At 43.8% G+C, this 23,697-nt stretch overlaps 1 protein-coding gene across 4 annotated transcripts in view; it reads left to right on the top strand.

Annotated features, from left to right (window-relative positions):
* Positions 1–23,697, top strand: part of CRACD (capping protein inhibiting regulator of actin dynamics) — a 154,086-nt gene that overhangs the window by 81,934 nt on the left and 48,455 nt on the right. The window contains exon 1 of one of the 4 annotated variants that reach the window (XM_045572382.1): positions 6,451–6,779. The exons of the other annotated variants lie outside the window; for them this stretch is intronic. The gene's annotated coding sequence lies outside the window, so the exon portion shown is untranslated. Of the gene's footprint in view, positions 1–6,450; positions 6,780–23,697 lie in introns of those variants that run through there. 4 annotated transcript variants of the gene reach the window in all.

Below are 23,697 nucleotides of genomic sequence, written 5' to 3'. Positions count from 1 at the left end.
CTCCCCTTGCCTGGAACAATAATAGTGTGACTGGTCTGCCGTTCGTTTGGTGTATCTCTTTATGTGGCTTCTTAAGAGAGATTATCCTGCACATTTGTGAAAGTGTCACAATTTCCACAGTGAACCACTGGCAGCAACAGAAATCGTCTCAGAGTATAACGTTTGTTGCCTCCCCCAAATGAAAACAGATCTACAGGTCAGAGTCCACGATAGGGCAGCTGCCTTTTTCTTCCAAGTGCCCATATGGAAAAGGGCAGACTGAAATGCTCACCTTCTGTGGCTCTTCTCCTCTCTGTGACTGCTCGGGATAGAACTTGTGTGTTTTCTGGTTTCATTAACCCCCATTTTTAACCTGGTGGATCTCCATCTATTGCAACCAAAGGCCTTGACTAATACAGACACCGAAAGTACAAGTTTATGCATCTCTTTATTTGTCCAGCAAGCCAATGGCTTAAATCTCCCAAGGTACTAGTATATCTACTTCTGAAATTCCATTTACTTGAGTTTTTCTATTCCTTGGCTCAGTCAGTATTTAGCCACTGAGGGAATGAGTGATTGAAAGTAACCACGGTGGCCGAAACCGGTTTGGCTCAATGGATAGAGCGTCGGCTTGGGGACTGAAGGGTCCCAGGTTCGATTCCAGTCAAGGGCATGTATCTTGGTTGCGGGCATATCCCCAGTAGGGGGTGTGCAAGAGGCAGCTGATTGATGACTCTCTCTCATTGATGTTTCTAACTTTCTATGTCTCTCCCTTCCTCTCTGTACAAAATCAATAAAATATATTTAAAAAGAAAAAAAGAAAGTAACCACGGTGAATTATTCCTCCTGGTTCCTCTGCTTCTGACTTCATTGAGGGATTTTTACTTCCAGTTGAAAACCAGCATTTCTCTTTTTCATCCAATAAGTGAATATATAACTAGCAGCTGCTGTGTTGCAGGCATGATTTATAGATGCCAGGAATGTAAAGATAAATAAGACACGGACCTTTGTCCTCTAGGAGCCCGCAGTTTAGCAAGTAAACTGGTGACTATGTCAGCAGATATACTTAAAGGGAACGCCCGGTGCAGCACCTGGTCAGCCTTTGGGAGAGCTCTGAGAGGCGGTCAAGGAAGGCTTCCTGGAGGAGCTGACACCGGAAATTAGTTTCGAAGGATGAGTAGGAGGAGGTAGCAAGAGGGAGAAGCTGAAGACGGTGTACCATGAACAAATAAGAAAATGAAAGAGAGTGTGTTGTTGTGGGGTTTTTTTTTATGCCAAATTATAGTTTTTATATAAAGTTTTGTTCCCACCTTGAATGGTTTGGCTCAGTGGATAGAGCGTTGGCCTGCGGACTGAAGGGTCCCAGGTTCGATTCTGGTCATGGACAAGTACCTTAGTTGCGGGCATGTCCCCAGTGGGCGGTGTGCAGGAGACAGCTGATCGATGTTTCTAACTCTATCCCTCTCCCTTCCTCTCTGTAAAAAAATCAATAAAATATTTTTTTAAAATAAAAAAAATAAAGTTTTGTTCCCAAAAATTACCTTTCAGAACAAAGAGAGTTGACTTATCTGCAGTTCTTTAAAAACCTTTTATTTTACAGAGCGCTCTCTCAATTACTTTATTTTGGATCGCATAGAATTGTTTAGGAAAGATGCAAGGGCCCATGATTACCTCTGTCACCAATGGTTTCTCTGTTTATGGATGTTGTTTGACAAAAGAAGCAAAGAAATTCAATATAGATCTAGTAAATATTTTGGGGGGTGGGAGTGGGAAATTACTTCACCATTGCTAGTCTTAAATATCATTACAACTAAGCCTTTTAAAAATCACTTTAAAATGAAATACAATTAGTGGTTACTTTGTGGAGAATCATGAGCATATACCCACAGGATGAACGGAAAAATAAAACTGTTCTTATTTTAAGCAAATGGATGTTTGTGGCATGAGATAAAATTTCCAGTGATAGCATCATGGACAGATGAAAAAAAAAATTATTTTTAGTTTCAAGATAGCAAAGCCATTTTCACTTCCTCCTCTTTTTCCAACAAAGAGAACGAGAACCAGGAAGGCAGATGTCACTTTTGGAGGATGCTAGGATTCGTGAAGATTGAAAAGTGACAGAGGAGTGCTAAGAGAGCAAAAAGTTCCCACAATGCAGGTACCCAAAGAACCCGTGAACAGCTTAAAAATAAGGGCATCGGAGACCAGTGGAGACAGGGGTGGGGTGGGAAGCTGAGAATGGGGAGGTCAGGAGAAAGTCTGTCCGAGGAGCAGTTGTACCCCATTGCACACATCGCCAGGCCTCCTCCACCCCCACATAAAATCAGAAGTTTGTTCGTTGGAGGAGGTAGAGCAGAGGTCAGCAGACTCTCAGATTTCAAGCCCAGAGGAGGCTGGAACGTGGAACTTGAGGTTGGACACCAAGACAGCGAGGACCAGCAGCCTGGACGTGCAGAAGAAGGTGAAGGATCTGTCTCTAGAGAAAATGACCCACCCCAGATAAAAACCTGGAGATACTGGCATTGGAGAGGCCCTAAGCCGGGGAAGACGCTGATGTCCCCCATTTTGTTCTGACTCTTATCCTTTTTACTAATAGAACACCCCCACGTTTTGGCAAGGAACCTGGCTGCCTAGATAGGACTATCTCCCCCAGGTTCGTTCCCCTGCAGTGAGGTTAGACTACTAACTGAATTCTTATCAGTGGTATGAGCAGCTTCTGCTTTGCTGCTTTAAAAGGAACGTGCTTATCTTCCCCTTTCTCTCTGCCCTTTAAGGGTAGGGTGTGGGTGAGATGCTGGAGAGGCAAGGACAGGACCCTGGGGACCGTGGAGCAGCAAATAGAATAGGAAGAGCAGCAGTATCTGCCTCTGCAGCACCACCCATCAACTATGGAATCTTAAAAGAGAAAGAAAAAATCTTATCTTGTTTGAGTTGTTCTGTCTGGGGACCTCTTGGATGTAGCAACTTAGCCGGTAGCCTAACTAATGTGCTACATTTTTCTTTAAACAAACAGGTAGTTTTTTGCCTAAATACTCTATTGCAAAGCCTACCAGTTCATATTTAGTGCTTCATCCTATTTAATAAAACCCCAGTGACCCAGCGGAACAACTGTTCAACCAGTCGCTATGACACGCACTGACCACCAGGGGGCAGACGCTCAACGCAGGAGTTGCCCCTGGTGGTCAGTGTGCTCCCACAGTGGGAGTGCCGCTAGGCTGACCCAGATGAGCGGCTGCTCGCTGCGAACACCGGCCAACAGGCAGGAACCCAGCCTGTGATCACCATCTCCTCGCCCCAGGCTCCTCCTCCTCCTCACTCCCTGCTGCCACCACCTGGTGCCTGCAGGCTGTACAGTGCCGCCACTGGGCTTGCAGAGCTGACCCCAGAGGTTGGGAGGCAGGTTCATGGCTGCTGCAGGACTGAGGCCTACTCCGCTGCCTCTCGGTGCTGTTGTCCCTGGGCCCAGCCCCGACCGGGTCCCCTGGAGAGGCGAGTGCTCCGGCTCCACGTAAGATGCTGGACCCATGAACAGCCATTCAGAGGGCAGATCCAAGCCACTCAGCTGACCAGGAGGCCAATCCACACAGGCCACGCTCCCACTGGTGCACGAATCCTGTGCACCAGGCCTCTAGTTGTTAAGTAAGAACGGACAGCTAAGAATCAGTAGACATTTGATTAAAGCATCCAGCATGAAAAGCAGCAACCCAAGAGAAGAAGAGCAGGAAAGGGGAACTCGGAGAACTTGGAAGTAAGGCAGGGAGCGGAAGAAGACTTCAAAGAAAATATCCTCAGAGATAAGAGAAAGATACTGTGCACATGAAAAAAAGCAGATTGCTATCATTCAGAGAATAAAAAATAATTCTTGGCAATTAATCATTTAAGTGTCATGTAGTTCCATAAAACTGTTGGAAGATAAAGTTGCAGAAATTTCCCACCCCCCAAAAAAAATTAAAAACAAAAGGATGGGCAGTGGTGAGAGAAATAAAAAAAGTGGAGAATATTACATTGAGTCTGATATATTACTAATATAAGTTTCAGAAAGAGTGAGAAGAGAAAATTAGGATAATTATTTAAAACAATTAGAATATTTTTGATTTATAAAATATCAGAATTGAATATTTTTGTATTTCCAGATATATTATTTAACAAAACTATAGGCATTATTAAATTAATATAATATTTTTAATTAATACGCTTTAAGAACACATTTGACTGTATTTCTTTTTCTTTTCTTTTTTCAATCCTCATCTGAGAGTGCTTTTTTTTTCCCATTTTTAGAGAGAGTGAAAGGAAGAGAGAGAGAGAAACATCGATGGGAAAGAGACATACCAATTAGTTGCCTCCCACACACATACCCCAACTGGCCAGGCAGGGATCAAGCCTAAAACCAAGGCAGGTGCCCTTGACTGGAATCGAACCCAGGACCTTTCAGTCTGAGGGCCGATGCTCTATCCACTGAGCCAGACTGGCTAGCACCACATTTGACTGTATTTCAACTAAATCTCTAAAGTATTTTATGGGGTGGGGCAAAAATATGATTACAATTGTGAATATGCATAACACAGAGTTTATTCTTGTATTGCTACTTATTAATTATTGTATTATTTTCCATATGAACAACTTAAACCTACTTTTGCCCACCCTGTGTATATAAGTTGACTAGAAAGTTGAAAGTTTTTATTAGCTTTTGCCTTTTGATGTTTTAAACAATAGACAGAACTGGAATTCAGCTGCTACACATCAGTTTGGCTGTATTGGTTGGTAAAATTCAGACATACTCTGTACTCACCTCTCCCGACCCTCTGAATGCTTTCCTCCCCCAGCACCCTACTGTGCTAAGTCTTCCTTGACAACCCTGGCAGTCCAGCAACCAGCAGGTTAACACCTGGCCCAGAGGTGGGCCTCCAGCACCCCCCCGCAGGCCTGTAGCTGTCCTGTCTGGTCTGACTGTTACCGTTGTTTACTGAACTCCCGCTTGCTGCTCCCGAAGCCTGCACACATTTCCCACAATCCAGTGCCCCTCCGGGCTGAGGCCCGGGCAGCTTGCTTTGACACCCCATCTCTTCTTCGCTCCCGGACTCCCTCCGTGTCTCACCTTCCTGTCTTTGTGCTCATTGTTCTGAAAGAGATTTCCCTGATTCCTGACTATCTCATGTTTTATTCATCCTTCCTTCATCCCTTCTTTCCCCCTTGTACCAGAAAGCCTTTCTTATCTTGAAATGGTAATTTCCTCCTTGAAACAACCATCCCCTTCTTGTGGGACATACTACATCTTATCTTCTGTTAGGGGTATCCTAGTGCTTCCTATCAAGCCTTTTTCATAAGTGGGCAGGCAATAAATAATTGCTGAGTAGATTGAAGTATGAATGTAAATTAAAGGACTCTACCAGTTATCTTTGGGATGCAGTTGCTAGCCGTTCGATCACTTCTCTTGATTGGCTATGTAGAATAATCTTAGATTTTCCCAATAATCTCTCTGGGTCTGATTCCTATTATATAATATTCACTTCATACCAACAAGAAATAAATTAAAAAAATAAAGCAACCCAAAACAAACAAATGCAGAAATGTTTGCTGATTTTCTGGACTAAAGCGTTTGGTGCTTTCAAATTGCGTTTTGGTCATCTCTCTTTAGCGTAAGATGGTCAATAGTAATTTTCCATTTTCTGTGCCGACTTTAATCTTTCTGAAATGCTAGAGCAGAGCTTTTTCTCGTATGGAGTGCTGCCTGGTTTGCGGAACTGCGGCGAATGGAGCTCCTATTGTGACTGGCAGCAGAGGGTGAGTCAGGGCTTTGGCCGGGACCAGTGTTTCCCGGAGTCAGAGGCAGGGCCAGAAGGGTACCTTGCTGCTGCTGATGTCTCTCTAACCCTCGCTCTTCGATCGCCCTTCACAGAAGTGAAGTAAAAATCAACTTGCAATGTTTGGTTGAGATTGCAAATGGTTTGCACTGAAGTCTTTGGCATCTGGACAGATTTTATTTTCCTGGCATGCATCTGATTGCTTTTTCTCCCTTCTTGTAAATAAGATTCAGGCAACATACTGGCTATGATAGGTCCCTCAGGTGATGACTCTGACTCAGTCCGTTTTTCCTGGAATCCGTGTCTGGCATTTGCCCTACGTACATTGTGACGGAGAGGGGGATGGGCAGGAGCGGAGGCCTGGCCAGGGTCTGCAGGGGCCATAGGGCTTAGATTGCCAGCCCCTCCCCTGCCTGAGCACCCAGGCTCAGCAGCGCAGTTATCAGCATAGCTTCATTTGTCTGAGGGGAACTAACACTTCTCTGATAAGCTGTTTTCCTATCCTCTGAAGTTAGAAAGTGCTGAATGGAACTTACATATCTAATCTCTTCCCCCTCACTTTCCTTCCTTTTTTTATTGATCTTTTAATGAAAGATTATGTCTCTTACGTGGGAGTTGAATGTAAATGAAGTGAGTTGAGGTATAGGTAACATATGGAGCCAGAAGGGGAGCAGGCAGGGTGGCATGGAGGGCAGTTATGCTGTCGCACACACCGCTTCTCAGAGCAACTGTCAGAGGCAGAATCCTGAGCTGAAGACTCCACTGGCCGTTTTCTCCTTACTGGAATAGAACTACATCAAGAGCCAAGCCAACGTGCCTGGACTCACCCTGAGTCACACTGTAGATGTTCTTTCAGTAACATACCAGAAGCCCTGCTAAACTCATCAGGTGGGCCATGCGTGCACCCTCCCATCTGGCATTGACCTTGGCCGGGATCAGGTACCCATGGAAGAGTCTCTTGTTTGATTGGGAAGCGTTAGGCTTCAGTCAGTGCAAAAGGTAAGTGCGTGAAACGTGAAGAAGGGCCCAAGCCTCCTCATCCTCTGAAACTGGGAAATGGGTGTGTGTGTGTGGGAGGAGGATAGGGGTGTGAAATAGGCAGTCATTGTTACCCTTAATAATGACATCAGAGGGTGACCTCCAGCTTCTTGCCTCTATGGCCATTTTCTACAAAGACGCATCCCCCGAGTACTCTGTTATTATTTAGTGAAGTACTTAAATTCTCAAAAATGGTAGAATGCATTCGGAGTTAAGCCCTTCCCATGAACATGCCTTTTAATAAGCTTTGTTGACTATGAGAGAAAAGGTACATTGTCACTCTGGCAAGGGATTGCATGTAATGACGCCGTACTCTGGTGATTGGTCATGGGGCTTGTGTGAAAAGTAAGCTAAGGCCCACAGTGGCGTGAGACCCTTTTGCAAACTATAGTCTCTCTTCCTACCTCCTAAGCTGAGTTGAGGCACAGATGTCATCAGTGACTTGAAGATTTTGAGTCTCTGCTAGATCCGCCCCACACAATGGTTGAGAGCCTTTCCTTACCTGGCCTTCTTTCCTGGGTTGTGAGCTACTTTGGCAAGTGTGTGGCCTAGCAGTTGTTGAGTGGCAGCTGGCAGTAACTCTGGAATCTACAGGAAAGCCCATTTGGCCCGACTGGCGTGGATCAGTGGTTGAGCGTCCACCTCTGACCCAGGAGGTCACAGTTCGATTCCCTGTCAGGGCACATGCCCAGGTGGTGGGCTCAATCCCCAGTGTGGGAAGAGGGTGCAGGAGGCAGCCAATCAATGATTCTCTCTCTCATCATTCATGTTTCTACCTCCCTCTCGCTTCCTCTCTGAAATCAATAAAAATATATATTTTTTTAAATAAAGAAAAGCTCATTTTGGCTTTCAGAGCTACACGAGGGATCTCCCCCCCTTCCCTCTCCCCCCCCCATAGTTGGAAGCCTTTCCGACAGTAAGCTGGAGAGGGACCCTCACCCAGAGGCTCGGTTGGGTTTTGCACGGGACACTTTGTACGTACCCAGGCCAGTACAGGGCGAGTGGGTTCTGCGAGGCGGAGGAGTCTGTGTGCTGCGCGCCCCCAAATAAATAAGCAAATGAATAAAACCACGGCAGCGTCAGGATGTGGAATTAATCTTGCAAGTGGCAGGCAGGGCTGTGGGACCCATCAGGGAATACCCGGCTTATCGCCCTGATGCAGGCTCTTCTTGCAGACAGACCAGGAGCGTGACTTGTTTCCCACTGGAAAGTCAGGGGCATTGGGAACCACAGCCTGTGCTCCGAGAGCTTCCTCTGCTCAAGTTATTAGAAGATATTTCTCGAAATAACCTGTCCTGAGTCAGCACCGGTGTTGTCCTAGGAAAAGTGCACATTTGAGGGAACCAGTAGTGGTCAGCAACGGCCTACACACCGAAGGGTTTCCTGTGTCTCTCTCACATCGATCTTTCTCTTTCTCTCTCTTTCCCTCTGTCCCACCTGCTCTCTCTAACTATCGATGGAAAAAATACCCTCTGGCGAGGATTAACAAAACAGACTGTCTTTGAAACTTTTGGCAATCTGCTCACTTTCCATGAGCTAGGACCACAACTCAGCCAGGAAGTACGTAGTTGTCAAGTGTCTCTGCTCCCTCCACAGCTGAGTCAGTTGCAGGGAAGGGGTGCAGGGAAGCAGAGGACAGGAACGCTGCCCTCCTGGGAGCTTCCGCTAAGCTTGGAGAGACAACATACGCTTGGATTTTTAACTATTAAAGTCCAATCAGCTCTACGAATTATTTAGAGGCACTAAATTTCACCTCTCTGAGCCTACATTTCCTTATCTCTAAAATGTGGGAAAGAACTTAACAGAGTGATGGTGAGCTATTGCATGTATTGAAGCCTAGCACACACCCAAAGTTTAACAAAGTGTGTTGGCATTATTATTTATGGGGGGAAGTAGTATTTGCCCCCTCTGCTATCACCTTCATTGAATTAACTAAAATATTATGAAATATCTCTGTGTCCTCTGTAAGCATTGGGAACCTATCATTAATAGGTCTAAAGTTTTCTTGTATTTACTCATGTCTTCACTCTGTGAGTTCTGGAGGTTAATGACAAGTTCCAAATTTTTCCACACGATGTGTGAAGGAGCACTGTACAGCACTTCCACTCAGCGGTTCCAGAATGATCTTTTCCAGTGTTTTGCCTGATACCTTAGGGCTTTATAAATACTGGCTACTGGTCTAAGGAAGGAATCCCTGAGACACTGAGGGAGAGGAATAGAGTGTTCCTCAGCTGCCTGCCTTTGGATCGAACACCTGCCTCATTGGGTGGCTGGAGATGAGTTCAGAGACCTGGTTTCTACACTCAGCATCTGACCTTGGTCAGCTAAGATAGCTTCTCCAGTCTGATGCAGGAAGCAAGTACTGACTTCACCACCACTCCCGTGTCTTTGACATCGTCCTAGGGAAGGCGCTTGAAAAATATCAAGTTATACGATTCAGGGGAAATGAATCTGGTGCGTGCAGATTTGATGTCCTGCATGAAATTTTATAGCAAAGGCATCTTTTGATGAAGGTAGAGCATACACAAAAGGTAAAGCATCATCCTTTTTTAAGGTTATGCCACACATGACGAGTTTTTAAGTTATGCTCCAACACCAAGCTCATCAGCTACCGTGCCTTGAGTTTAATGGTGCTGTCTTCCGTCTTCAATTAGGAAGTGGGAGATTTTGTTGCTCTCTGAAGATGACGTTTCCATACTCGAGAAGCCAAATGATCAAAGCCAAAATAGAGGCTTGAGCAGCACGCACGTTGGCGCTGGTTCTGGCAGGGCCTGGGAGCTCAGCTAATGGCTTTGGCAGCTCTCAGCTTGTTTGTGCACGCAGTGCTTTCTCATCTTCATTAAACCAAAGCGACTGCCACATATGCAATGGCTTGTGTTTGATAAACAGTTGTTGACTCTTGCATCGAAATGCCCAACTCACTGGGAAATGTGGTAATTTTCCTTGATTGGCATTTCTCAAATATTTTTGTCTTGGATGTAGAGCAAGAAATGTTTTATATTAGAACATATGTGTGTATAAAGTTGTGTATACACAAACACACATATAAACTAAAAGCCCTGAGTGGCTAGAAACAAAAATGTCATGAAACAAAAAGTGCTCGATTTTGTATTCCACTCTATTCTTTTCTACTTTGTGTTCAGGGACTCTTGGTTTGAGCCACTAAATTGATTGCAGGATACACTAAATGGACTGTCACACAGTATTTGGAGAGCACTGATCTTAGGATTGCCTTTAGTCCAGACCTGCCCTGGGCTTCACATGCTCTTGAGGGAAGACCTTATACTTTCTCTCTAGCTCACCTCCACCCATCTACACACATACACCATCATGACCTTCACCCCTACCCCTAAGCCCTAGACCTTCAGGTAGAGAGATCCCTGTCAGCTGCTATCAGGGTTTTTTTTCACCCAGCAAGACTCCACTTTTTCTCATAAGAGGCCAGAATCCTGAAAACGTTGTGAAATTGAAAATCAAGTTAGTAACCTACTTTGTACTAAATTTACTAATTCTTCTTCCTCCATCAGGAACTCAATAATTCCTGTGATATGCCAGTGCTAGCTCGGTGCTCTGCGCACAGTAGGACTGCAGGAAATATTTGTTCATCAGTCCTAGTCCCAGCTCTGTGCTGAGCACTATAAAAACAGGGCTCTTGCAGAGGGAGCGCAGATCTGTGCTGGACAGAAAAACACTGCTTCGCCATAGATGGGCTGAGTTTAATAGACAGGATATGAAGTTGTAGGACTATTAGGTGGAATAAGAGTCCAGGTGGGGCGTACATTCCTGGATATACAAGGCACCAAGAAAAGCAGACAGGCAAATGCAGGGCTAGCAAATATGAATCTGCTAGGGCAGCTGAAGCTGTCTTCATTGGTATCATTGGCCCATAAGTCAGAGGCTGTCTGAGGCCATGTGACTTTGTCCCTCAGAACTTAAGAGGAACCTCGAGTGGCTAATGTCACTGATATCCTAGAAGTGTGTCTGAAGGCAGGTCCATGTGTATTGCCCAGATTTGAGGCTCACACATTAGTCACCTTTCTCAAAAAATCACGGAGTCAGACCCAAGGATGGCAGTGAGGAGGTGGGGCTTGGGAATTCAGCTCTAGGGCATTGTCATTCCTAAGAATAGGGACCTGGATCCTGACATGAAGATATGAAATGACTTGGCTCTCTTTTACAGACTTGCAGACTACTTTACTGCCTCTCCCAATCCCTGAAGGTCCTTACTTTTGATAAATAAGTATGAACGTTACAAAACCAGCATAATTTGAAGACCAAACAGCGAACGGAGAAAGCATAATGGATATAATTAATAGATAATTTATGAAAAAGTAATGTGTTTTATGAGCCAATATACAGGGTGTACAAAAAAATGTATACACACTTAGTAACTGATAGCTCAATTGATGTTTCTTTCTTTTCAGATTTAACCCATTGGAATTAATAATTATTCAAAGCATGTATACATTTTTTGGGGGGGGGGACACCCTGTATATTGAAAATTTGCCTTAGCTTTTTAAAGAAACAGCTCATAGAACTTTAGAATGGGGAGGGACTTTTGATAGTATGAACTTTAGTCGCCCCATTTTACAGGTCCCAAGAAGCTAGAAAATGGCAGGGATGACTAAAGAAACACAGATCTGTAAGATTCAGAGACGTGTTTCCCCACCTTCACATGACCAGTTGAGATGAAGAGCATTTCTCGTTGTTAAGAAATAGTGTCCAGAATAAGAGGAGGTTCTGCCATAGGTCCAGGCTGCTGTGCAAACTGCTCTGCCATTTGGGCCATGTGATCCCGCAGATCCAGTGGTGCTTGAGGTGTCACTGACAGAGAGGGATGCTCTGGGAAGTCTTTGGCAGGTCCCCACTCATTAACCATAGCACTGGCCCTTTCTGTTTTGGAGCAACACACTACCATCCTCCTGCAGATAACTAGCTTTTGTCTTGCTAATGGACATTCGTAGAATCTGACAGCTTAACCATGGGCCACCAAGTTATCATGTGACCTGAGCTACCCATCATGAACTGGGTGTTATCTGACCCACCGAGCCATAAAGCTGGGTGTGCTTTGCAGCACTCCCTTATCAAAAGGAAGTGGTGTACAGTGAACACCAGAAACTGCAAGAGGCCAGAGAGATTCTCCCTGCAGCCTTCAGAATGACTGTGGCCTTGCTGACACATTGACTTTGGACTTCTAGACTCCAGACCTGTGAGAGAATACACTTCTGTTGTTTAAAGCCACTCCGTTTGTGTTTTTTTGTTTGTTTGTTTGTTTGTTTGTTTTTTAACAGCAGCCCTAGGAAACTATATGTGTGTGGGGTTTTTTTAATTTGAACTATGACCAGTTTACTGCATTTTCATTCTGTATTGTATACTGAAGTTTTTAAAGTGAAACTTATGACATTAAAAAAAAAAAAAAGAAGAAGTGATATATGTGAGATCAGATCCTGAAAGCACAAGTAAGTTGCATGAATACCCATGAATACCCATGGTCCCCACTCCTGCTGTACTATCTTCTCTCTCCCAGTCTGCGCCTGTGGCCTCGTGGGGAGTTCCCTGTGACTAGTTGATTGAGGATGAGCAAGCTCAGGCCTGGTTTATGGATGGTTTTGCATAATATTCAGGCACCACTTGAAAGCTGTAATGCTTTAACCCCATTCTGGGATATCACTGAAGGACCGTGGTGATGGGAAATTCTCCCAGTGGCCAGAGCATCAATCGGTACATCTGATTGTTCATTTTGCTTATAAGGAGAACTAGCCAGAGGTACAAATCTATAACCATTCATAGGCAGTGACCAGTGGTTTGGAAGGAATATGATTAGAAAATCTGTTGACCGAGGGGCTGGGGAAGAGGTGTGTGGATAGACCTCTCTGAATGGACAGAGGATTTAAAGATATTTGTGTCTCATGTGAATGATCACCACAAAGTAGCACTTCAGGAGGATTTTAGTAAGTCCATTGGAGGACCCATTCTGTGGCTGCTTGTCAGTCTCTTTACCCAGCCACTTGTCAATGGCCCTATGAAAAACGGCTCTGGTGGCAGGGATAGAATTTATTCATGAGCTCAGCAACGTTGACCCACTCTCCAAGGCCATCGGAGACCAAAACTGAGTCCTCCATATAGCATCACGCCCTGGGGTGATCAGCTACCTACCTGATGCAGGTTGATCACATTGAACCACTTCCAGCGTGAAAGGAGCAGGGCTTTGTTCTTACTAAAATAGATACTTACTCTGGATATGGATTTACCTTTTCTGAGTGCGTGCTTCTGCCAAAACTGTCTTCCATGGGCTTATGGGATGCCTTATCCACTATAAAGGTATTTCACACAGACATCATGTCTGCCCAAGGAGCTTGATAGGCCATGCTCATGGAATTCACTGGGCTTACCACATTCGCCATCATCCTGCAGCAGCTGGCTTCAAAAAACAGTGGAATGGCCTGTAGAAGACTCAGTTACAGTGCTGGCTAGATGGCAATATTTTGTCGGGCTGGGACTGTGCCCTCTAGGATGCAGTATAAGTCAGTATCCAAGCTATGGTGCTGTTTCTCTCATAACCAGGCTGCATGTTTCTGGGAATCAAGGGCTAGAAATGGGAGTTGCTTCATTCACTATTAATTACCCTTAGTGACTCCCCGGGAACACATTTGCTTCCCATCTCCTTGACTTTAGGCTCTGCTTATCTGGAATTCTTAGTTCCAATGGGAGGAATTTTTTTCACCAGGAGGCACAACAATGATTCATCCCACTGCTCTGGCAGTTGAGACTGCCAGCAAGCCGCGTTTAGCAACTCATGCCTCTCAGTCAACAGGCAAGGAGGGTGACTGTACTCACCAGAGGGATTGACCTGCCTGCCCAGGGAGAGTCGGGCTGCTCCCACACAGTGGGTGTCAGGAAGAGTGTGTCTGGAAAACAGGAGAGCCCTCAGGGCATCTCTGGTGCTCCCACGTTCTGTGAGGTAATCAAAAGCTGTGACAACCCAGTTCAGGGCTGCCAGTGGCCAGGTTCTTCAGGAATCCACATTTGGCTCACCAGGCAAAGAATCACAACCAGCTGAGGTTTTTTGCTGAAGGCAAAAGGAATGTGGAATAGGTAGAGGGAGAATATGGCAGTTAGGACCAGCTATGACCACATGACCAGCTGCAGAAACTGGGACTATAACAGCTAAGGGTATTTCTTCTTTATTTTGTTATGAATATGTTCATACACACACACACACACACACACACACACACACACACACACACACACATATTTGTGATATAGATATATATATATTTGTGAGATATATATATATATATATATATATATATATATATATATATAACACAAATATTTTTTTTCTTCCATCTCTTACCTCCTTCTAACCTTACAGCAGATGTATTAATCTCTGTATATACATTACAGGAGAAGCGTAACCATCAGTCACCCAGGGACTTTGCATCCTCATCTGGGAAACATGTTAGTGTGTTTTCAGATGTACGTGGGATATTTGTATCATCAGTGGAAGTTACATTATTTTGTTGTTGATTTTTTTTTGTTGTTGTTGAAATTAAGTATGGTTTAAGGAGATATGTATGGGTGCGAGGTGGACAAAGGATGGAGTGGGATGGTCATTATGATGGGTCAGTTTGGCTAGGCTGTAGCCCCCAGTTTTGTTTGTTTTTTAATCCTCATCTGAAGATGTGTTTATTGATCAGGGGGGGGGGGGAACATCAATGCATGGGGCAATGCTCCAACCAACTGAGCCACCCAGCCAGGGCTCCCAGTGTTTTAAATCAAACACAGATATTGTTTACTTGAGCTGTTGCTTGGGAGGCATTTTGTAGATGTAATTAAAGTCCATATTAGTTGGCTTAAGTAGGGGAGATTTTTTCAAGGTAACCTAGGTGGGGCTGATTCAGTAGATTTAAAGGCTTTAAAAACAGAGCTGAGGCTTCCCTAAAAGAAGAAATTGCACTTGTGAGCAGCAGCTTCAACCCGTGTCTATGAATTCCACCTGTCCTTTCTGATGCCTCACCAGACTTGCTTGGCCAGCCCCCACCTTGCTTAACCAACTCCTTGCAATGAATTTCCTACTATATCTTACACACGCATACACATCTCCTACTAGTTCTGCTTCTCTGATTAAACCCTGATCAGTATAGCCTCGATGTCCCTAAAACTTTTGTTTTATCTATCAGTGCTGTCAGCCGGGCCCACACCAAACCTACAGGTGCTGGGAGTTCAATGTGTTGAGATGAAATGAATCTAGTGTGTTCAGCCCTCGTGCGGAGGTACTCTCTGTTGAGGCAGTTGGCTACCACACTACGGAACTATGCAGGTCAAGGTAGCAGGCAGCTCCCCAGCCATTATTTTCCACTCAGAGTTGGCATTGATTCCCAGCCAGTGGTTCCAGGAATCACGGGCTAGAAATGGGAGAGGCTCTGAAACTCAAGCGGCAGAAATTGGCAGCGAATAGAATCAACACCCACACATCTAGCATGTGGGAGCAATGTGGCCAAACACTGACATTAACAATCAGATCTGCCTCTGTTGCTGTTTCTAAATACTATTTCTTTTGAATTGCTGAGAAACATATAAAAGGGGTTCTGAGACAGACCAGTGGGAAAAACTAGAAAAATTAAAAGTTGATGTGGTTTCAAGAAATAGGCGGCCTGAGAAACCGGCAAGTAATTTTAATTGGCAGGTCCTCGTGTAGACCGAGGTAAGTATAAACACATTCCAGTAGGTTCTGTTTAGAAATGCACAGTCAGTTCTGCTGTAACATAGCATTTGCATTGCTAAACATCAGCATGTTATGGAAAACTGCAAGATGAAACCAATAGCTAATGGGGTAGTAGCACAACAACAAAAACATTTCTCAGGGACTGCCCTGACCTGTGCGGCTCAGTTAGTTGAGCATTGTTCCATGCATCGAAAGGCCACTAGTTCGATTCCCGATCAGGGCACATATCCAGGTTACAGGTTCAATCCCGAGTTGGGGTGTGTACAGGAGACAACCAATCAATGTTTCTCTCTCACATCATTGTTTCTCTTTTTCTTCCTTTCTCTCTAAAATAAATAAAAACATTTTTTAATATATCTGTGACATTTTATTTTTTTATTTTTAAAAATATATATTTTATTGATTTTGTACAGAGAGGAAGGGAGAGAGATAGAGGTGAGAGAGAGTCATCGATCAGCTGCCTCTTGCACACCCCCTACTGGGGATATGCCCGCAACCAAGGTACATGCCCTTGACCGGAATCGAACCCGGGACCCTTCAGTCCCCAAGCCGATGCTCTATCCATTGAGCCAAACCGGTCTCGGCTATCTGTGACATTTTAAAAGGATAGCAACCTAACTTTAAAAATACAGCAGGCCCTAACCGGTTTGGCTCAGTGGATAGAGCATCTGCCTGTGGACTGAAGGGTCCCAGTTTCAATTCTGGTCAAGGACATGTACCTTGGTTGTGGGTACATCCTCAGCAGGGGGTGTACAGGAGGCAGCTGATCGATGTTTCTAACTCTCTATTCCTATCCCTTCCTCTCTGTAAAAAAAAAATCAATAAAATATATATTATTTAAAAATATATATATGTTTTACATTTATTTACATTTACGTAAATGGTAATGAAACTCATAAATACTGCAATAAGTCTAGCACTTTACCTTGCAAAAGACCTGAAGTTTGCTTGTGGCCTGTTTGGAGGGCAGCAGCTGTGAGTTATTGTGAGGTGGGGAGGAGGGTTATCCATAATTGGATAGAAAGCTGTAATACCACATGTGTGAGGTATTATCTGGGGTAATGGGCAAATATTGGAAGGGGGGTGTGTGTGTGTGAATGTGTATTCCTGCACACCTCAGTTCAGCTGGGTGCAGTATTCTGCATTTACCTAGTGTTTCTCAGGGATAAGATAGATCAATCACACTGGAACAAATTTGCATTTTCAAAGCAAGTGTGATTGCAGGACTGTTTGTACTGCGTAAAGATATCACCATCCCCTGAGTTTTTTGTAAGTTTGGCACAAATTCATTTGGTAGCAAAACCCAAGGTGAATATAGACGTGCTCCAGAAATACTGTATTTGTTATAAAGTGCCGACATAGACCCCACTGGGGTCTAAATACACTTCTTTACAATATGAGCATTTCTATGTCTGAACACCTCTGGCCCTGAGGGGGTAGCAAGCAGAAGCTCCACGTTGATGCGTGCTGCGTTGTGATAGGCATTAGGATGGGTGCTGTGGGTGCAGAATAACCAAGGCTCAGGCCCGGTCCCCGGGGAATTTACTGGCGCGGGGCTGTGGCACGCTTTGCGGAATTGTAATAGACGTCTGTTCCGTGCACAGAGAACTGAGGGGGCATCATTCTCTCGGGCTGGAGAGCTCAGGGGTGGCTTTCAAGAGAATGTGACACCAAGGATGTGTTTGGGGAGATGGTTGGCAATTCTGTAGGCAAATGGAGAAAGGCATACCAGGTAGAAGAAGAGCATGTTTAAAGAGCATGTTGTAAAGTCACAGAATCATATTAGTTTGCTACGTAACCAAGTACCACAGGCTGGGTGGCTCACTCAACACAAGTATTTTCTCATGATTCTGGGAGCTAGAAATCCAAGATCAAGGTGTCATCAGCGTCTTCTGAGGCCTCCTCCCTTGGATTGTAGGTGGCCGTCTTCTCCCTGTGTCCCACATGGTCCTCCCCCTGGATGTGTCTTTGTCCTAAATCTCTCCTCACAAGGACACCAGTCATATGGGATGAGGGCTCACACCTAATGGCCTCATTTCACCATCATTCTCTACGACCCTTTCTCCAAATAGTCACATTCTGAGGTGCTTGGGAGGTAGGACTTTGATCAACATAAGAATTTGGGGGGCACAGGTCAGCTCTTGACACATGATGTGTGGCACCACAGAAGAACGAGCAAAGTGCCCGGAAGCCAGAGGAGGTGTGGTTAGTTATCACTGGGTGTGGGGACTTGGGAACAGCCTCTAAGACCAGGGTCTTTGAATGGGATTCTATCCCATCGGGAATGAAAATGACATTTCTGGGTGAGGAAACGACAGATCCAACTGTATGCCTTCCTTAGAAGTCTCCAACATGCGCCATAGCCCATCCACCCAAGTGCCTAGGACGCGGGGTTTGGATATGGGCTGGTTTCCACGTTCTCCACTGGTGAGAACTACAGCCACTACCACCTCGGGCCTCTCGCCATTTGTTCAGGGCTCCTGCCCTCTTCCAAAAGAGTGTTAATTCGATAGGAAAATATCCTTAGATTAGGATTAACAAAATTAAAAAAAAAAAAAAAAAAGATGGGCAACTATGAGACTTTTGTGGCTGGGTCATAAAAGGCAGTATAGCTTATGCCTAGCTATATATTGCCTCTGGAATCCAAGTATCATGCCACGAGGAAGCCCCAGCCACATGGAGAGATCCGTGCAGGGAGAAACCCAGGTTCCTAGCCTTTGACTCCATCTGAGCTCCCAACTGACAGCCAATACCAACCAATTGATTGCATCGTCTTGGAAATGGTCCTTTTGCCCTCAGTCAAGCCACCTCAGCTGATGTGCTAGAGCAGAAACAAGCTTTCCCTGACAAGCACTGCCCAAATGGCAGATTTCTGAGCGAGGGATGGAGGGAGGAACGAAGGGAGGGAGGGAGGGAGAAAGAGAGAGAGAATGAATTATTGATCCTGTCTCTTTGTTGTCTGAATTAGCACAGCAGCAAATATCTCCCTCCATGCTTCCCCAGTAAAGGAGCAAACTGTTCCTTCTTCACCCACGTAACCTGACAGGAGGCCATGGTGCCCCTTCTCTCCTCTCTGGGAGGAGAGTCACAGTCTTGTCGTTGCATCATCCCAGGGAGCACAGCCCATCGGCCACGTTGCCAACTCCTAGTCTTTATTGAAATGTCCCGGGATTGTGGAGTCAAATAAAAATGTGACAGCCACCGAGTATTTGTGTATCACCATGTCCTTCCGTAAGTAATCTTTTTTAACTAGGTATTATAGTTCCTTCCCCAATGTATCCAGTGTTCCAGAGCTAAGAAAAAGGTTCTGAAGTTCCCCTGCTTACATAGTAAAATTACATGGTCCAGGCAGTTGGCTATGTTCTGTGTTTTAGTATATGCTGTTTACATGTGTTAAGGATACATGTTTGAAATCAGAACTTGGCCCCCAACGGTAGGTTTATTTAACCGAAATGTGTCTCAGCTCACTCAGGTCTCCTGAGCAGGGCGCTCTGGAGTTTGGGGGAGGTGTGTGTATGAAATATATGGCACTTAAAGAAACTAAAAGTTGTTGGAAAGAAATACGGAAGGCAGTTGTTCAGAACACTAATCATGATGAATATCTAAAAAGCCAAGTCTCCATAGCCAACAGGTTTTGGGAAGCACTACATATTCTCTGCTCCTTTGCAGAGCAATCATGATATAGCATATTAAAGACCCTGGAAGGTCCCGTGGTAAAGCAACATATCTAACTTTATTTTACCCAGATTCTCAAATGTCCTGGTCTTTGAATAAGAACCTGGTACCGACACACAGAGCCCAGTCTGCAAAACCCCAGGCAAAAACATTTATGATCTCCAAATGAGCTATGATAGGAAATTCTGTTTCTCATCTGAAAGCGTACCATATGAATAATCCAATGCAGAGAAATTGTATGCTTTTATTATGTTAGGTTTAGAAATGAAATGTAAGAATTGCATCCTTATGACAAATGGAAAACGAGTCAGATTTGCCTGACTTGCCCAGTGATTTTTAATTTTTAGAAACTTCTATGTAAACTAGCAATTATGATGATGCAGCCAGCATATAATTATATCTATGAAATAATGGATAAAGAGCACATTTTTTAAATGGAAAAAAATCCCTAATATAATAGTTGGGTGATGAAAGTAATTTAGTACTCAAAGAATGAAAATTACAATGATCCCTGAAGGTAGTGTATATACATATGTACCTTCTTTCATGTGAAAAATTACAACACAAAAATGGTGAGATATTAAGACAATGTGGCACCCATTGTCTTTTCCCCAATAAATTCAGTCTTACATCTTAAGATGGTACATTTCCAGAGAGGCTGCTAAGCAGATGTTTCATAAGAAATGGAATCGGGATTTGAGCCAACTAGTCTTATCTCTGAGGCCCATGTACATAACCCCTAACTAGAGCTGTAGCAAATTTAAAACACACACACACACACACACACACACACACACACAATTTAATAGAGGGAATGGTTCCTCTTTCCCTCTCTCTCCTTCTCCCCACTGCCCCAACCACCCAACCAAATTAAATTTGTGTTGTAAAATTCTAAAATACCATCTTAAAATACTCTGTTGGAGAAAACATTGCTAAACTGTTCTCCTTCTCTATGGCAGTTGTCTTTGGGATATTTCACATCAGCATTGCAGAAGTACTCTGCGTTGTTAAAAATTGCTTTGATCTTTTAGGCCCCATCTGTACAAAAAACATTCACGGTAACAGTCGGTGTCATCTGTCAAGAAAATAGCTGCTGCTGATGACCATGCACTTAGCCAGTTGATTCTGGGGAGACAGACTGTTAATACAACCCCCAAATCATAAATCGATCATAAAATAGTTCATTTAATGCATATTTATAGACACATCCCAGGTTTTCATAATGGTTGCTGTGGCATAGAATTATAAATGTTTCATAAAATGTAGGTACTTGTTGTCCTGGCCGGAGTGCAAAGTGGTTAGAGCACTGTCCCTCACACTGAAGGGTCAAGGGTTTGATTTCCAGTCAAGGGCATGTAGCTGCATCGTGGGTTTGCTCTCCACATTCAGTCTGGGTGTATGTGGGAGGCAACCAACTGATGTGTCTCTCTCACCTTGATATTCCTCTCTCTGACACTCTTCCTCCCTCCCTCCATTACACCCTCTCTCTGAAAAGCAATGGAAAAAAATATCCTAGGGTGAGGATTAAAAACAAACAAAAAAAAAAAATTAGGTACTTGTTTTTTTTATGTGAAAAATCTTATATTGAACTTTGGGAATAAAACCGGGGGGATCAACTCAATAAGAATGTAATTCCTCCTCTGATTTATAGGTTCATTCCGTATTGATGTTGCTTATTCACAGTTTGCTGTCTGAATGTAGGGTGGGCCTAAATGTAGTTACTGGGACTTTTCATAAAGTTAGCCCTGGAAAATTAATTAATTGCCATAGTCATTAGTAAAAATATTTAAAATACACATTTAAATTTTATTTAAAATGTCAAGATAGTTTGACAGAAAGTGTATTACTAATTTTGCAAATGAGAAAAGTGGAAATTACTTTTGATAACTGAGATGTGACCAAAGACTAAGTCTTTGGAGCAGATTGTAAGCTTCCGTGTTCTGACCCCTCCTCCCAAGAGAGAATGGCATTCTCAGGACTTAGACGCTCTTTTCCTCATGGCAGGAAGGAGTGGTTGCTGGATAGGCAGTTCGGGTAGGTTTTACTGATCTCTTACCTTCCTGATAACAACCAAAGGATTGCTGAAACAGCCCTTCTCAAGTACTTCTGAGCTGCGTGCTCTCTGACATTTGGACTTTGACACGTCTTCCAGGATAATACGTGTGTACTCATGCCAAGTTATTGCCATCTAAAGTGCTGAAGTGCTTGGTTTACAAACAGTCCTCCACGGGCCAGCTCTGCAGACCGGGCCCCTACAGGAGGCTATTCTCTGCTCGCACGCAGCCCACCAGGCTCTCCGAGCTGAAGCTGCCCATCCTGGCATCTCCCCAAGGCTGTTTCTGTGTTTGTGTTCAGCTCTTTCCAGGTTCTGTTCACTCTCTGTTTCCCCCCAACAATGTGGCCAATACCACAAATACTGTATATGGTGGCTGCCACTGTTCTGGACATGGAGGCAACACAAAGGACCGCATCTGCCTTCTTGACTGACCAAGTCACCCGTTAGTTAAATACAGGAGTAACCTGCTAAAGAAACTGTAATTTGTCTCTGATGATCGTTCACTGCTTTGGTTCCAGCTCAATTGAACGCCACCACATCCACCTAGACTTTAGAGCAAATGAGGACCTTTTCTTTCTATCAATGAATTCTGACACAATAAAAAATTCTTTAGCTGAAACCGGTTTTGCTCAATGGATGGAGCGTCGACCTGCAAACTGAAAGGTCCCGGGTTCGATTCCAGTCAAGGGCATGTACCTTGGTTGCGGGCACATCCCCAATAGGGGGTGTGCAAGAGGCAGCTGATCCATGATTCTCACTTATCAATGTTTCTCTCTATCCCTCTCTCTTCTTCTCTGTGAAAAATCAATAAAATATATATATTTTTAAAAAATTCTCTAGTTAACTTCAAGGCTGGATTAGTGGGCCCAGGCTGGGATTAATGATTCATTACAGATATTTTTAGGTTATTGCTGTGGTCATTTAGAATATTCCTGGTTAGACAACTTAGGGCTAGATATTTCTGCTGTGAGAAAAAGGCAACTGATAAAAAAGGGAAGAAGGAAGAATTTATCTCAGAAATAAATGAAATTAGCATAAATTGCTGTTTGACCATTTATCATGATGACCATTCACAATAATAGTGTCATTTACATATTTTGAGCCTTGGATAGTCATAAAGAAAATGCTGACTTATCAGCCAAAGACCAATTATATAATAATGTAATGATACATGTAATGCCTTACAGAATTTTTTTTTTTAATTTAAGATACTTAATTGATTCATTTTACATAAGGTCAATTCTTTTAACACTTGTCTAATGTTCTTTGCTGGCCTTGGAAATCCTCTGGTGGTAATTTTTAAAAATTATCCATTGGAGATTTTGCTCATGGAGACCAAAAGAAGATCTCATGAAAATCTCTGGCCTGTACTCCTGAATCAGTGACCACCGAAAGCATACAAACATTTTAAAATCAAATCTTCTGATTATCTTTTACGATTTTTAATGATATTATCTCAATTGTATTGCATACTTTATCGTCTTTTACAAATGAACATTTAACTCTTCTGAGGACTACATGCCTAGCACAGATCCTTGTGTGGGGAAGGCATCTTGCTTGTTAGAGATCTGCCTTCCTTTTCAATGTGATATGATACAGCGTCATTTCAGGGACCACTGATGCTGGAAGGTCTGTTTGTGTCTATATGAAGGATCCCAGTTTATGTCTTTTGTAATTGGTGATTATTGTATCTGCTTCCTCGTTGTCTTATGACACTGCTTAGGGCAAAGTGATTTAAAACACTTCTTCCCCCTTCAGATTTTCTCTCAGAAAAGCCAGAGCTGAAGATCACCAGAGATGAGGCAACTATCTTGAACATCATTAACCATGTTTTTATACCCAGCTTTCTCTGTAGACTCTGTCGAGCAAAGTTCTGGAGGCTCTGATGCTAACTTGGGGGCCCCATACCTGTGTTTTGTACCAGTGTTTATCTATACACATTGTGTATAGAAATTAAACTTTCCTTTTCCCTCAAAGCTCCTGACTCCAGCTTCAAAGATATGTTTCCCATGACATAGACATCTCTCTGTACCTCAGACTTCTCATCTGGAAAATGGCGATGCTAATGCTACCTACCTTAGAGAATGGTGGTGAGGACTGAGTTCCTATTTGTAAAGTTCTTAGAGCAGTGATGCATAGTAAGGGTTAAATAATTTAAGGGGGAAAAAAGAGTGCCTGCCCACTGGATGCGTGGTTCTTTAAACTTTTTTTCCCCCCTTTAAACTTCTTAAAGGGAAAATCTGAGAAGATGCTCTGGTATGGGGTGATTTCTATGAGGTGGGAGTGGAGCGATGTGAGGAATTTGTATCTGAAACTGAACTGGAAGGTATTACCCACAATACCTGTAGGCAGTGCTGGCTGGGAGCCTGGGTCCTGGTCGGATGAAGCAATGAATGGAAAAATGTTCATTAGCGATT

Source organism: Pipistrellus kuhlii, unplaced genomic scaffold (assembly GCF_014108245.1).
Source record: "Pipistrellus kuhlii isolate mPipKuh1 unplaced genomic scaffold, mPipKuh1.p scaffold_m20_p_1, whole genome shotgun sequence".
In the NCBI taxonomy this organism is placed as follows: domain Eukaryota; kingdom Metazoa; phylum Chordata; class Mammalia; order Chiroptera; family Vespertilionidae; genus Pipistrellus; species Pipistrellus kuhlii.
Note: the sequence above shows the minus strand (reverse complement) of the source record. Positions and strands in the feature narration are given on the sequence as shown.